The 13131-nt window shown below is 42.6% G+C and overlaps 1 protein-coding gene and 1 long non-coding RNA gene across 3 annotated transcripts in view; one reads left to right on the forward strand and one right to left on the reverse strand.

Annotated features, from left to right (window-relative positions):
• Positions 1–13131, forward strand: part of maml3 (mastermind-like transcriptional coactivator 3) — a 515482-nt gene that overhangs the window by 241329 nt on the left and 261022 nt on the right. The window lies entirely within an intron of this gene.
• Positions 1–13131, reverse strand: part of LOC134345640 (uncharacterized) — a 67985-nt gene that overhangs the window by 37431 nt on the left and 17423 nt on the right. Inside the window, exon 3 of the long non-coding RNA XR_010017739.1 lies at positions 11390–11490. This is a non-coding gene — a long non-coding RNA (uncharacterized LOC134345640). The remainder of the gene's footprint in view (positions 1–11389; positions 11491–13131) is intronic.

Here is a 13131-nt window from a genome sequence, read left to right on the forward strand (position 1 = left end):
TTATACCAGAGCAGACCTCTTATTCTGAATGAGATTGAGTACAAGTCCTGCAAATTGGGTAGTTTCATGTTGCTAACTCAGGCCTGTGCAGAATAAATTGAGCCTAAACCTGTTCCACTTAACACCATTACAACAGCACCAGAGGCAATTTGATATCAGAACTGGTAAATCACGTTCTACACATGATGCCACTAAATTCCATTCCTCCTCCTCCTCCCCACTCCTCCAATCCAACCCCTTAAAAGTAGAGCTGTGACTGGATGATACATTGGTTAAAATATTGATCCTTTTTTCAATCTACTTCAGTTTTGAGACCTGCTCCCTCTGCTGGCCGTAAGTCCCAGTAAGGTCTCAAATGGGTTTAAGCACAAAAATCGTCGGCCAGCCTCAGTCCGGAAGGAACTTGGGACAGGTGCGATCACTGCCATGACAGGGCAATTACTGGAAGCAGCAATGAAGGCACTTTGGCCCTGAGAATTGCAGGTCAAACATCCAGTGGTTATTTGAATCAACATTACCAATCCAGAGCATTGCCTCATAGGTAATAGGATGGAAGAGAAAGCCAGGATAGGTGGAGGAGCAGTGGGGCTGGGAGAGGGCAGCACATCCTGCAAGTTAGACATGGTCCATAAGCTGGGCACTTCCCTAACCTTTCTGAAGAAATTAAAAGATGTAGTTAAACTAGTGGGACTTGGAAAACTAATCTTGTATTGGTTTATTATTATTGCATGTACCAAGATACAGTGAAAAGCTTGCCTTGTTCACTGTTCATACAGATCAACTCATTGAGGAAGAACAAGGTAAAACAGTAATGCAGAATGATAAACACAAGGCATTCTGTTGATGTTGTAAATCTTCAGCAACACAAACAAAATGCTGAGGACAACTCGATGGGAGGAATGGCCTAATTCTTCTATATCTTTTGCCCTTATTCAACTCAGCAATTATGCAGGGGATTAAGCAGATTATGTTTTGGGCTAAGACCTTTCAAGATGAACAACACTGCCAAGCACATAGTCATATCAGGCATTGTTTTTTGTCTCAAAGCAGAGGAATTTTATCATTGCTGAATCCTTCAGATCCTCAACCCTTTAAAGTGGTGGCTTGAGATAGTAGCCCTGCAAGTTTGATCTGAGGGCTTTAACCATAATCATTCTGTCGTGGAAACATGAGCAAAATAACTGCCCAGGTCCAAGTGCATCGGAATGCTTGCCCGTTTTCGGGGAATTGCACAGGTCGCAGGTGCAGTCTGTCATTGATTCTATTATGATTATTGAGTATGCCCACAAGAAAATGAGTCTCAGTTTTATATGGTGACATATACTGTATGGACTTTGAACTTGTTGGGACAGGATAGGAGGAGCCTGTCTCACATATGGCTAACTTTATACTTTCTTCACCTGCTCAGATGTGCTGACTGAGTAGTCAAGGTGTACGGATCTCTCCTTATCAAAATATTGTCTGAACAGCCATTAAATCGAGTGGAAAAGTGACAATGTTCTGATCAGCTGTTTAAATGACAGGAATGTGATCCAAAGTTCAGACATAAAACAACTCAAAGATAGAGTTTCCAAATAAAGTGCTAAGCGGTAGATTCTCCAAACCAATACTTGGTCAGCAGACTCTCGATGGCAAAATCCAGAGAACAAACTGCCTGGAAAGTCTCCCAGACACCAGACTTTTCAAAGGAACTGCCAGACAGCAGATTCCATAGGGAACCTCTCTGAAATTAGACTCCACGGTGATAGGCTCCCTACAGAAACTTGCAGAATTAAACAGTGTAACATAAAGGCAGCAGAGTCACAAGAGCAACTTGCCAACAGGAGACTTCCCAGAGAAACTCTCAGACAGCAGGCTTCCCAGAAATGCTCCCAGGTTGTCTGGACTGGTTCATGGATGGCAGAATATCCAGACTAATTGACGGACAGTAGTCTCTCCGGATAAGTTCATGTCCCACCATCCCCAGCAGAAATTCATTGACAACAAATCTGAAATAATTCTCCAGAAACACTCCCTAGAGAAATTCTTGGGACAGAAGATTCCAGAGGAACTTAGAGAGAGCCAACTCTCCAGAAGTCACGTCAACTTTATTGTCATGTGCACAAGTACAGTGAGATAAAACTACAATAAAAAATCTTGCAGCACCATGACAAGCAGACACCACACAGAATATGAATTAGACCTAAATTATACAAGACAGTGAAGTGAGAGAAAATAACACTGTGCAAAAACAGGAATTAGTGCAAAAAAAAACAAGAAGTAATCAGAGACAAGTCCCGTGTAGTGCAAGTATGTTTTGTAGAGGACCATTGCTGAGGTAGGGTTAAGCTTGTGCAGGTCAGTTCAAGAATCTGCTCATTGTAGAAAAGTAGCTGTTCTTGAACTCGGTGGTGTGAGACTTTAGGCTTCTCTACGTCCTGTCTGATGGTAGCAGTGGCGGGGGGGGGGGAGTGCTGAACGGATGGATGGTGGGGATCCTTGATGATGGATGTCTCTTCCCAGACTCTTAAACTGAAGAGTGAAAGTAGCTGTAATAGAATCTGCACTCTCAGTAATTTGAGCTTATTGATGCAGTGTTGGCTGGCATCTGGGTACCTTCCTCAGCTTCGTCCCCCCATCACTACTACTCTCACGTGGAAAGCAGTTTGCAGTACCGTCTTTGCGGCTGCCTCGTTGTAGCTTGAAGCATTTATTTTTGGTTAACTTTACTATTCCAGTACTAATTTACTCTGTAAACCACCTGCATTAACATTTTAATTGTGTCTCTTGAAGCAGCCTATAATTGACATATTCCAGTAAAGTTCACGTAGTAACAATTGGGAGCACGAATGTGCTTACAAATGATGAAGGGTCCTAAATTCTTGCGCCACACTCCCCCCATATTCCCCATCCGCTGTGGAGATGAGTCCCAGCAGGAAGCACATCAGGGCACCACAGTATCAAGGTGTATATGGGCTAGAATATAAGAGCTGAGATACTGTATCATGTCACAACTTCATAAAACATTGGTGAAGCCAAACCTGGAGCAGCAGGTGTAATTCTAGACACTACAAGGACATGAGGGTGCGGAGGGCATAGTCACCAGACGTTGCCAGGGTTGGAGCATTTCAGTTCAAAGGAAAGGCTGGATAGGCTTAAATGGAGGAAGCTGAGGAGTTGGCCTGATAAAGGTCCATTGAAAACACAAAATAATCTACAGATGCTGGGGTCAAAGCAACACTCACAACACGCTGGAGGAACTCAGCAGGTCGGGCAGCGTCAACCTGCTGAGTTCCTCCAGCGTGTTGTAAAGGTCTATTGAGATGTTCCCACAGCCAATGATTCCACTTTAAGAACTCTTTATCTCATTATCTCATGTTCTCATTATTTATTTTGCATTTGCACAGTTTGTTGTCTTCTGCACTCTGGTTGATCTTTCATTGATCTTGTTGTAGTTACTATTCTATAGATTTGCCAGCAAGAAAATGAATGTCGGGGGATATATATGCACTTTGATAATAAATTTACTTTGAACTTTGCATACAAAATTATGAGGGATATAGAGTAGTGATGTTGATAACAAGAATCTTTTCTCCATTGGTGGTGGGTCAAAGACAAGGACATAGGTTTAAGGTGAGAGGTAGGGACTTCAGAGTGGATCTGAGAGGGAATTTCCTCCCACAGAAAGTGAGTAGTTGGAGTCTGGATTGCACAGCCTAAGGAGGTGGCAGCAGCAGCTGTCACAACGTTTTAAGAAACCAGCACTAAAGACTGAGAATGCTGGAGTCTGGAGCAACAGACAGTCTGCTGGAGGAAATCAGTGGGTAAAGGAATTGTTGATCAGCATCTCGCTGCTGCTCAGATGCTCTTCAACCTGCAGAGTTCTTCCAGCAGATTGCTTGTTACATTTAAAAAGCATCTGGACAAGCACAGGGATTGCCAAGGCACAGAAGGCTAAGGACAGGTGAATTATCGATGGCTGAAATGGTCAGCAGAGGCATGATGGACCAAAGAGCCTGTTTTGGTGTTGTACGTCTCAACAAGAAAATATTCACTTTCACGTCCCTGTAATAAGAAGTTTACTCAGGACATCCTTAATTATATACCATTCTCTGTGTCCCAGCACACTTACCAAACCACTGACTTACAACTCACTTACTGGACAGTGGGACGAGCTGGGCACTTTTGATTGATGCCTTTATGAAAACTTCCCACTCCAATGAATGGCGCCTAATTCTGCCAGTGGTCAGTAGCAGAAAACTTCACTTGCTACCAAAATTTTTAACTCTCTCAACTTACTATTTGTGACTATTGTACTGATAACAGTAAAATGGGAAGGTTCACTTGATAGACTGACTTTACCTTTCTAAAGCATGAAGGCAGCATATCTCCTGGTCCTTTAAAAATCGAAGGTGCCAAAGTTGCTACAGACTTTACCTTCTCCCTTTCCGTATGAGGTGCATCATTGGCAAGTGGCAGAAAGGTGTCCAAACACGGGTTTCAAGTCTCCGTAATGGAGAGGTGTTCCTCACACCGAGGTACTAACTTGGCATTTCTAGGATATGTGAACTCGGTGGGAATGAAGGAATGGAAATACAGGGCCAAGTCTGGTTGATAGTGACGGTGAACATATTCCTGTAACTTTTGTTACTCTTGCCCTTTTCTAATGCTGAAGTAGGAGAAAATGAGGTATTGTTAAAGAACGTAGAATATCTTAGCACAGCACGGGCCCTTCGGTGCACAATGTTGTGCTGACCCTTTAAGCTACTGTAAGATTAATCTACCTTTTCCCTGTTTGATAGCCTTCCATTCTTCTATCATCGATGCCCCTATCTAGGAGTTTCTTAAATGCCCCTAATGTATCCTCCTCTATCAACACCCCTGTCAGGGCTAACCATGCACTCAGCACTCTGTGTAATTAACTTAAGTCTGACATCCCCCACCCTGATACTTTCCTTTAATCACTTTAAAATTATCCCCCTCATAATAGCCATTTCTGCCTTGAGAAAAAAACTGGCTGTCCACTCGATCTGTGCCTCTTATCATCTTGTACACCTCTATCAAGTCACTTCTCATCCTCTTTCGCTCTAAAGAGAAAAGTCCTAGCTTACTCAACCTATCCTGATAAGACGTGCTCTCTAATCCAGGCAGCATACTGGTAGATCTCCGCCACACTCTCTCTAAACCACCTACATCCTTCCTATAATGAGGTAACCAGATCCGAGAACAATATTCCAAGTGTAGCCTAACTAGGGTTTTACAGAGCAGCAACAGTACCTGGTGGCTCTTAATCCCCTGACTAATGAAGACCTTTTTAATCATCCCATTAACGTGCATGGCAGCTTTGAGAGAGCCACAGAAGTAGACTCCAAAATCCCTCTGTTCCACCACACAAGAATCATGCCGTTAACTTTGTATTCTGCCTTCAAATTTGTCCTTCCAAAGTGAATCACTTCACACTTCTCTGGATTGAACTCCATCTGTCACTTCTCAGCCCAGCTGTACATCTGTCAATGTTCTGTTGTTACCTACAACAATCAAAACAGGCCCTTTGGTCCATCATGCTTATGCTGACCATTTCCGCCATCAATAATTCACCTGTCCTTATCCCACAAGAGATCTGTTCAAGATTCTGATAACAGTGGGACAGAAGACCACAGACACCCTTTTGCATACGTACAGGAGTGGGCTCAAGCACAGATCTCCTGGTCTACTGCTTCCTCCTCCCTGCTTTCCCCACTCGCCTCTCAAGTTTTTGCCCCACTTCCATCTATGTTTACTCCTGAACGTCCTTCAGGTTTTCTTCCCCTCCCTCCCTTGTCGTCCCTGTCTTCACCTTACAGGAAAAACAAAGAAATACAATAAATAGAATAAATTAAATATAATTTATGGGAGAAAAATGTAAAGACTGACAAACAACCACTGTGTAAAGGAAGACAAATTGTGCAAATAAAAGATAATACTGACAATGCGAGTTATAAAGAGTCCTTGAAAGTGAGTCTGTAGGTCATAGAAGCAGTTCGGAGTAGCGGTGAACGAAATTATCCACGCTGGTTCAGGAGTTTGATGGTTGTAGGGTAATAATTGATCCTGATTCTGCTGTTGTGGGACCTAAGGCTTCTGTATCTCCTGCCCAATGGTAGCAGTGAGAAGAGGACACGGACTGGATTGTGTGGGTCTTTGATGATGACTGCTGTGCTCTATGTAAATGTTCTCATGGTGGGGAGGGCTTTGTCTGTGATATTCTGGCCTGTATTCACCACTTTCTGTAGCCTTTTCCTGTTGCTGGGCATTGGTGTTTCCAGACCAGGCTGTGATACAACCACTTAGGATACTCTCCATTGTGCATCGATAGAAGTTTGTCGAAGTTTTTGGTGACACGTCGAACTTGCGCAGACTTTCTGTGGCAGTGGAGGTGCTGCCATGCCTGCTTTGTGATGACACTTAGCTGTTGGTTGCAGGACAAACATTCTGACATGTGAACACTGAGGAAGTTTGAGCTGCTGAACCTCTCCCCTAATGAGGACTAGCTAATGGGCCCATCGTTTCTTCCTCCTGGAGTCAATAATCTGTAGTTTTTCCGATGCTGAGTGAGAGGTTATTGTTGCGGCATCACTCAACCAGATTCTCAGTCTCCCTCTGATGCTCTTCTATGCCAATTCATCACCACCCCCACCTTTGATTCGATCACACCCCTGTCTCACACTCATCCTCTGTCCAACCCTCACTCCTCTGAGGCCTTCCAGCCTCAGCCCTTCCTAACTTAGCCCTGTGCCCACTCCCTGTCTGCCCACCCTGAAACACACAGCCACATACCAGCAACAACAGCATTCGCAGGAGACGTTTTAACATAAAATTAAAGTGAATGTGAAGACCTTCAGACATGACTTTGTACTAAAAATACATTCATAAACTACTTCCTTTGGCTACACTTGCTTCCTTTGAAAGAAATGTCTGGAATAAGGCTTCTGCCACAAGCAGACTTATAAACAGCAAATGTAGAATTTAGAAGACTGCTTCCAGCGACTGGTCTCACCCACCTGCACTGTTAGGAAAACAGAAGCAGGAGGAAACTATTTATTACTCTGAGCCTGTTCCAGCATTCAGGGAGAATGTGGGTAATCCGAGACCCAACTCTCCAGTACATACCCACCTTTTAACCTTATCCACGAATACCTTGATCAATGAGAATATATCATATTTAAAATTATTAATTGACCCAGCATCTATTTACAAAGTCTGAAAGAGTTACAGATGTCTCCTTTCTCCTGCATATTCCGTCATTGCAAAGAGTTAGTACATTCTCCCTGTGACTGGTGTGTTTCCTCTGGGTAGGGTACTCTTTGTTTCTTCCCACGTTCCAAGGAGTAAGAGTTAATAGATAATTGGGCAGTGTGGGCTCGCTGGGCCAGAAAGGCCTCTTGCCATGCAGTATCTTAAAATAAAAATAAAATAGAGTGCTTTCGATCTTCAGACAAACTTCTCAATAGAGAGTTTGAGAGTTTGATCGGGTTTGGGAGAATCTTGCCTGAACTGTTGAACGTGTAAGTTAATAATTAAGTAATTTGTTTAATTTTCCAATACATGGCCACTTCACAGAAGATCCAGAAGAAATCTAAACCAAAAGCATCAAATCAGTTTGTGCATATTCAGCAGACCAGACAGGTCTTTATTGTCCAGTACTGTACATTGACTGCTGGACATGTGTGGCAAATTAGGTATGCAGTTGTGGTTAATTGTATTTCAAATTAGCAGATAATAGGAGTAACAAGCACCATTGTTTGTGGGTGACTTCGTTGTTCATTTACGCGGAATGTGCACTTGCCCTTTAATCTGGTTGTGCATTTGTTGCTAAAATGCTGTACTGCTCTGATTACTGAATGGTGGTAGATGTTAATTAAATATAAACATGTTAAATGCATTTATCTACGATCTGTAAGTGTGTGTAAGTAATTCGTAGGAAATGGTGTTGCCATATAACTGCACCTGTGGCTCATCAGTAATTTCTCAGGAACCACGCTGAATTAAATTTTAGCTGTTCTCTTGATTGATTTCTCTTCTCCGTGTTGCCACTCTCCCAGAGGCACCCCTGCCCTTCATGCTACACCACTTAATTCATACAAGCATCATGCCATCCTGGAACTCTCAGAGGCGACCTATCCCTTCTCATTTTAAATCTCAGTTTTTTGTTAACCTTCGCACCCACTCTGACTTTCTGTTTAGCTCCTCCATAGAAATCTGTAGCTTCTGCTTGGCACAGTGTTTTTTTCTGTTTCAGATGGGAACCACAGTGGACAAACATGAGGGAGAATTGGAACATGACTGCTGTATCTCCATCCCCTGACTTCCCTATCATCAGAGCTGTTGGGCCCTAAGATTCACTTCCACTGTTTCCCACTTCTCTGCCTGATCCACTGCTGAAATCTGAGGCCACTTCCTCCAAAGACCAGGAACAGCCTTTCAGAATCAGAATTAGGTTTCTTAGGCTGGCATATGTTCATGAAGTTTGTTGTTTACTTAATTTTTTTTTGTTCAGTCATTGAGTCGAGTCCGACTCTTCGTGACTTCACGAGGGTTTTCATGGCAAGATTCGGAAGTAGATTGCCAGGCCTTTCTTCCGCACAGATACTGCTGCTGCCCAGGTTGGGACCTGGCTGGGTTTGAACTCAGGACCAAATGCCATGAAGTCCAGTGCTTATGCCACTACGCCACCAGCTGGCCCAGGTTAGGGTTAGGTATAAGGGTTTGAAGGTACACTTGTATTGAATGTTGAGCTGTGTTCAATAAGCAGCAGTGTGACATAAGTATTGCTATTGTCCAGGTAATCCAAGGCCAAGTGGAAAGCCAGTGAGATTGCATCTGCTGTAGACCTATTGTAGCGGTGGGCAAATTACAGCGCGTTCAGATCCTTGCTTAGGGAGCAGTTAATTCTAGCCATGACCAATGTTTCAAAGCACTTCATAGTAGATGGGAGTGCCACTGGGTAATAGTCATTGGGGACAGAGCAGTTCACCTTTTGAAGCAGGTGGGAACGACTGACTGCAGCACAGAAAGATTGAAGATGTACTTGAAAACTGCCACCAGCTGGTTGGCACAGGATTTCAGATCCCCGCCAGGTACACCATCAGGGCCTGATGCTTTGCGAGGGGTCACCTCTTGAAAGATGTCCTGACGTCAGCCTCCGAGACAGAGATCACAGGGACACCACATACTGCAGGGATTCGCCGAGGTGTAGTTTTATTCTTTCTTTCAAAGCATGCGTGAAAGGCATTGAGTTCATCTGGGAGTGAAGCATCACAGTCATTCATGATGTTAGATTCTGCTTTGTGGGAAGTAATGGCCTGCAAACCCTGCCAGAGCTGCCGTCTCTATCCTCAGTCCGAATTGTTTCTTCGCCCTTAAAATAGCCTTCCGTAGGACATACCTGGACTTCTTGTATGGACTTCCTGGCTGATGGGCTTATTATTGTCGCATAACATTGAAAAGCCTGTCTTGTATACTCTTTATACGTATCAAATCTTTACACAGTTCACTCAGCTAGAACAAGGTAGAACAATAGCAATGCATGATAAACTGTAAAAGCTACTGATAAAGTGCACTGCAGGTAAGTGATAAAGTGCAAGATTATAAAGAGTTAGATTGTGAGGCCAAAAGTCCATCTTATCGTACAGTAAGTACATTCAAAACTCTGATAATAGTGGGATAGAAGCTGTCCTTGTGCCTGGTGGTAGGAACTTTCAAGCTTTGGTAACCCTGCCCAAATGGGAGAGGGGAGGAGAGCGATTATCCAGGGTGGGTGGGATCTTCGTTTATGCTGGCTGCTTTACTTCTCCAAATCTTGACTCTTGAGTCCAGATGAAGGGTGTCAGCCTGAAATATTAATTGTCCAATTCCCTCCATAGATGCTGCACTGGCCCGCTGAGTTCCCCCAGTGTCCATGCCTCAGATTCCAGCATCTGCAGTCTATTGCGTCTCCGGTTGACTCTCGTGTCTAATCTGCCTTCATAAAACCTTCTGCCAGTTCACAGCATATCCCCCATTCCAACTATGCTTTTACAACCAATTCCAAACTTGGGCATTGGCTTGAGGTAACAACAAACAAACTTCACACTGTCTGCATCTCACTACAGCGTCTCAAATCCAAAAGGAATAGTTTCTCCTCCCTGTCCTCCCTCTCTCTAGGACACATCTACCTTATCTGTGCATGCCCAAATAACTTGAATTCCCTTGAGCCTATTTGCATGCGCATTTTGGCTGTCACTGCAGACTTGACCCCATTACTTCTGCGTACTTTTTCTTTCCCTTTGCTGTCTCAGGGGAAATTTGATCTCTAGAGACAGCTGATCAGCTGTTGCAGTCAACTGGCTGATGTGCCACCCTAGGGGTTTAAAAATTGTTCAGATCTGCATACAATTCACAGGGCTGATCCCAGCTCAGTTACAAAATTGTAAGAGAGCACGCACAATTCTTTGCATTATTAAATGTTCATTTTCAAAGCGTTGCTGTTGTTTACCAGATTAGTTCTTGTGCCTTTTGGCCTATTTCTCCCCTGTGTTTAGCAGCAGTTTGCAAAGCGCAGTTTACCTGTTGCGTGTCTGATGTTGAAACAGGAATTACGCTTTGAAGTACTGAACGTCAAGCTGAAGACACCCAGTATAAGATCTTTGTGTTTCTAAAGAGCAGTATCACCAGATTTTTTTGTAGTCATGGAAAGGCGGATGGAGGCTCTTGTTTCATGTTACTTCTGAAAGATGTCAAATTACCCACTATTACATTAGAGAAAAAAAAGCAAGGGTGATATCCTCAAGCCTGAGGAATGGAACTTAACAGCCATGGCTCTCTACCTCAGAGGCCACAAGGTGCTATAGTTGACTCATTTAACCAAACTGGCAATGACTGGAGTCATGTTTTGTCCTGACTGGGTAGCCTTTACTGGGTCGTCTTTAATGGAGTTGGATCTTCATTCTCAGGTGATTAGACAAACTGAATTTAAATTTTCCACTTGCTATGAGTTTTGAATTTATATACTCCTGTCCTTCTGTAACATACAACTGAAGAAGAAGTTATAAAATAACAGCAAGAATGACAAAACAAGAAAAGCAAAAGAAAATGTGCATGAGCCTGAAGGTCTTCCCTTGGCCAGAAGGTGCTGTCCATTCTCTCATCCAATCTCAAATTTCATTATTGATTTATTTTTTGGACTATCTGTTCATTTAAAAATCATCTTTCATTTGCTTCCTTTCTATATCCAGAATAGTTAGAGACTTTTTCCTGGAGATTTACAAAATAATGTTCAACATATCTATCCAATGCATATGCACAGTGACACATTTTCTTTGGTTCCTTTCAAAGAGATTTTTTTTTAATCCAAATAATCACTAAAACATAAAACCTCCAAATACTTACTTACAATTCTATTTGGTGCTGTTTCCCGATTGCCTCTGGCACTGATTGGCCAAAACAGTGAATCAATGCTGTTTATCGTGGTACAGATGCTGAAAGTACTGAACACTGCAAATGGAAAAGAGGCCAAATCAGTAATGCTAATTTCCATGCTGATTTATGGTAAATCAGTACATTGTGAATAATATTAACAAATCACTTTGCTGGAAGATTTCAAAGAACTTCAGGAAATAGAAAAGGCTAATCTTTTATTTATGCAGTGTTATTCCCTTTATCGTGTTTTATACTCTTACAGTGAGAGACGAGTCTGTTTTAAAGGATTGAATGTTCCTAGAATCACAACAGGGGCTTCAGATGTTTAACTTTATTCTCTTTTGGTAGATTTTTAGATTAGTTCTGTTTCTGGCTCCATTTCTCAGCCATTTCTTTCCAAATCTCACCCCTATCCTGAGAAGGTATTTGATCCAAACTCAGACATGCTGGTCCTGAATTTCAGTTGCACAACTCTGTTAGAGTCAGCATGGGGCAATTGAAAATTTACTTTACTTCGAGTGAAATTAACTATTGATCTTTTACGGGTCATTTTACATCACTCTGAATTGGGTACTTCCTGAAGTAATCTATTCTGGTTTGCCAGGCTATTTACATGTGAGACACAGATGAGATGACATCATTCTCAATTCGGTGGTTCTTTTGTAGTATTAAAGGGGAAATTGGACCATGTTGTTCTGAGAGCACCCTTTTTTGGGTGCACGTGGGACTGCTAGGCTGTATTAGTGTGATGGTTTTTAACACAAGTATTATAAGTGCCTGAAGCAACTCTCCAACGCTGACTTGCACACAACACAATCTTTATTTATTTTGAGATGTAGTGTGGACCAGCAGTCCACCTATTTAACCCCAGCCTAATCACAGTACAATTTATAATGACCAATTAGCCTACTAACCAGTACATCTTTGGACTGTAGGAGGAAAGTGGAGAACCCAGAGGATACCTACACGGTTGATGGGAAGAACGTGCAAACTCCTCACAGACAGCCCTGGAATTGAACTCTAAACCCCTGAAAGGCCCGAGCTGTAATAGTGTCATGTTAACAGCTATGCTACCCTCGTGCCCAGTGTCCCAATCCCCCAGTTTCCCAAATCTTTGGTTCCATCATTGCAATAACCCCATTTTAATCACTCCCCCTGGCTCCATCCTCCCCAAACTACACTAACCAATTGTGCTTCCTCTCCAATTCCAACCTCCCCTGATGCCATCAGCACCCACCAGCCCCATTCTTCATGATGTTGGATACTCTTTTGATGCTGCACCCAACTCTACTTAAAGATCTCAACTCTTTGTTCACTCCTGGCACTGATTTTCCGGTGGTGCGAGGGCAGAATTGGGTAAAGTAGACTAAAATGTAATTTGGTGGACCTGCAATGGCAAACATTTGAAGAGATATTTTGTAACTATCAACAAGTATATATTTCAGGGAGATAGTGAATCTCTAAGAGAAGGAAACATATCTGTTGTTAACTAAGGAGGGTAAGAATGACATTGAATTGCAAGATACAGAATATTGCAAAGATTATTGCAAAGACGACTGGAAAAAAATTTAGAAATCTTCAGATGATTAAACAAATTATAAAAGGGAGGAGATAGAGTATGAGATTCAACTAAATAACCTAAAAACAGTAGGAAGAGTGTAAAAAGGTTTGGTCCCATTGGGGATGATAATATTGGGGAAACAGAGAAATGGCAAA

This window comes from Mobula hypostoma, chromosome 4 (assembly GCF_963921235.1).
Source record: "Mobula hypostoma chromosome 4, sMobHyp1.1, whole genome shotgun sequence".
NCBI lineage: Eukaryota > Metazoa > Chordata > Chondrichthyes > Myliobatiformes > Myliobatidae > Mobula > Mobula hypostoma.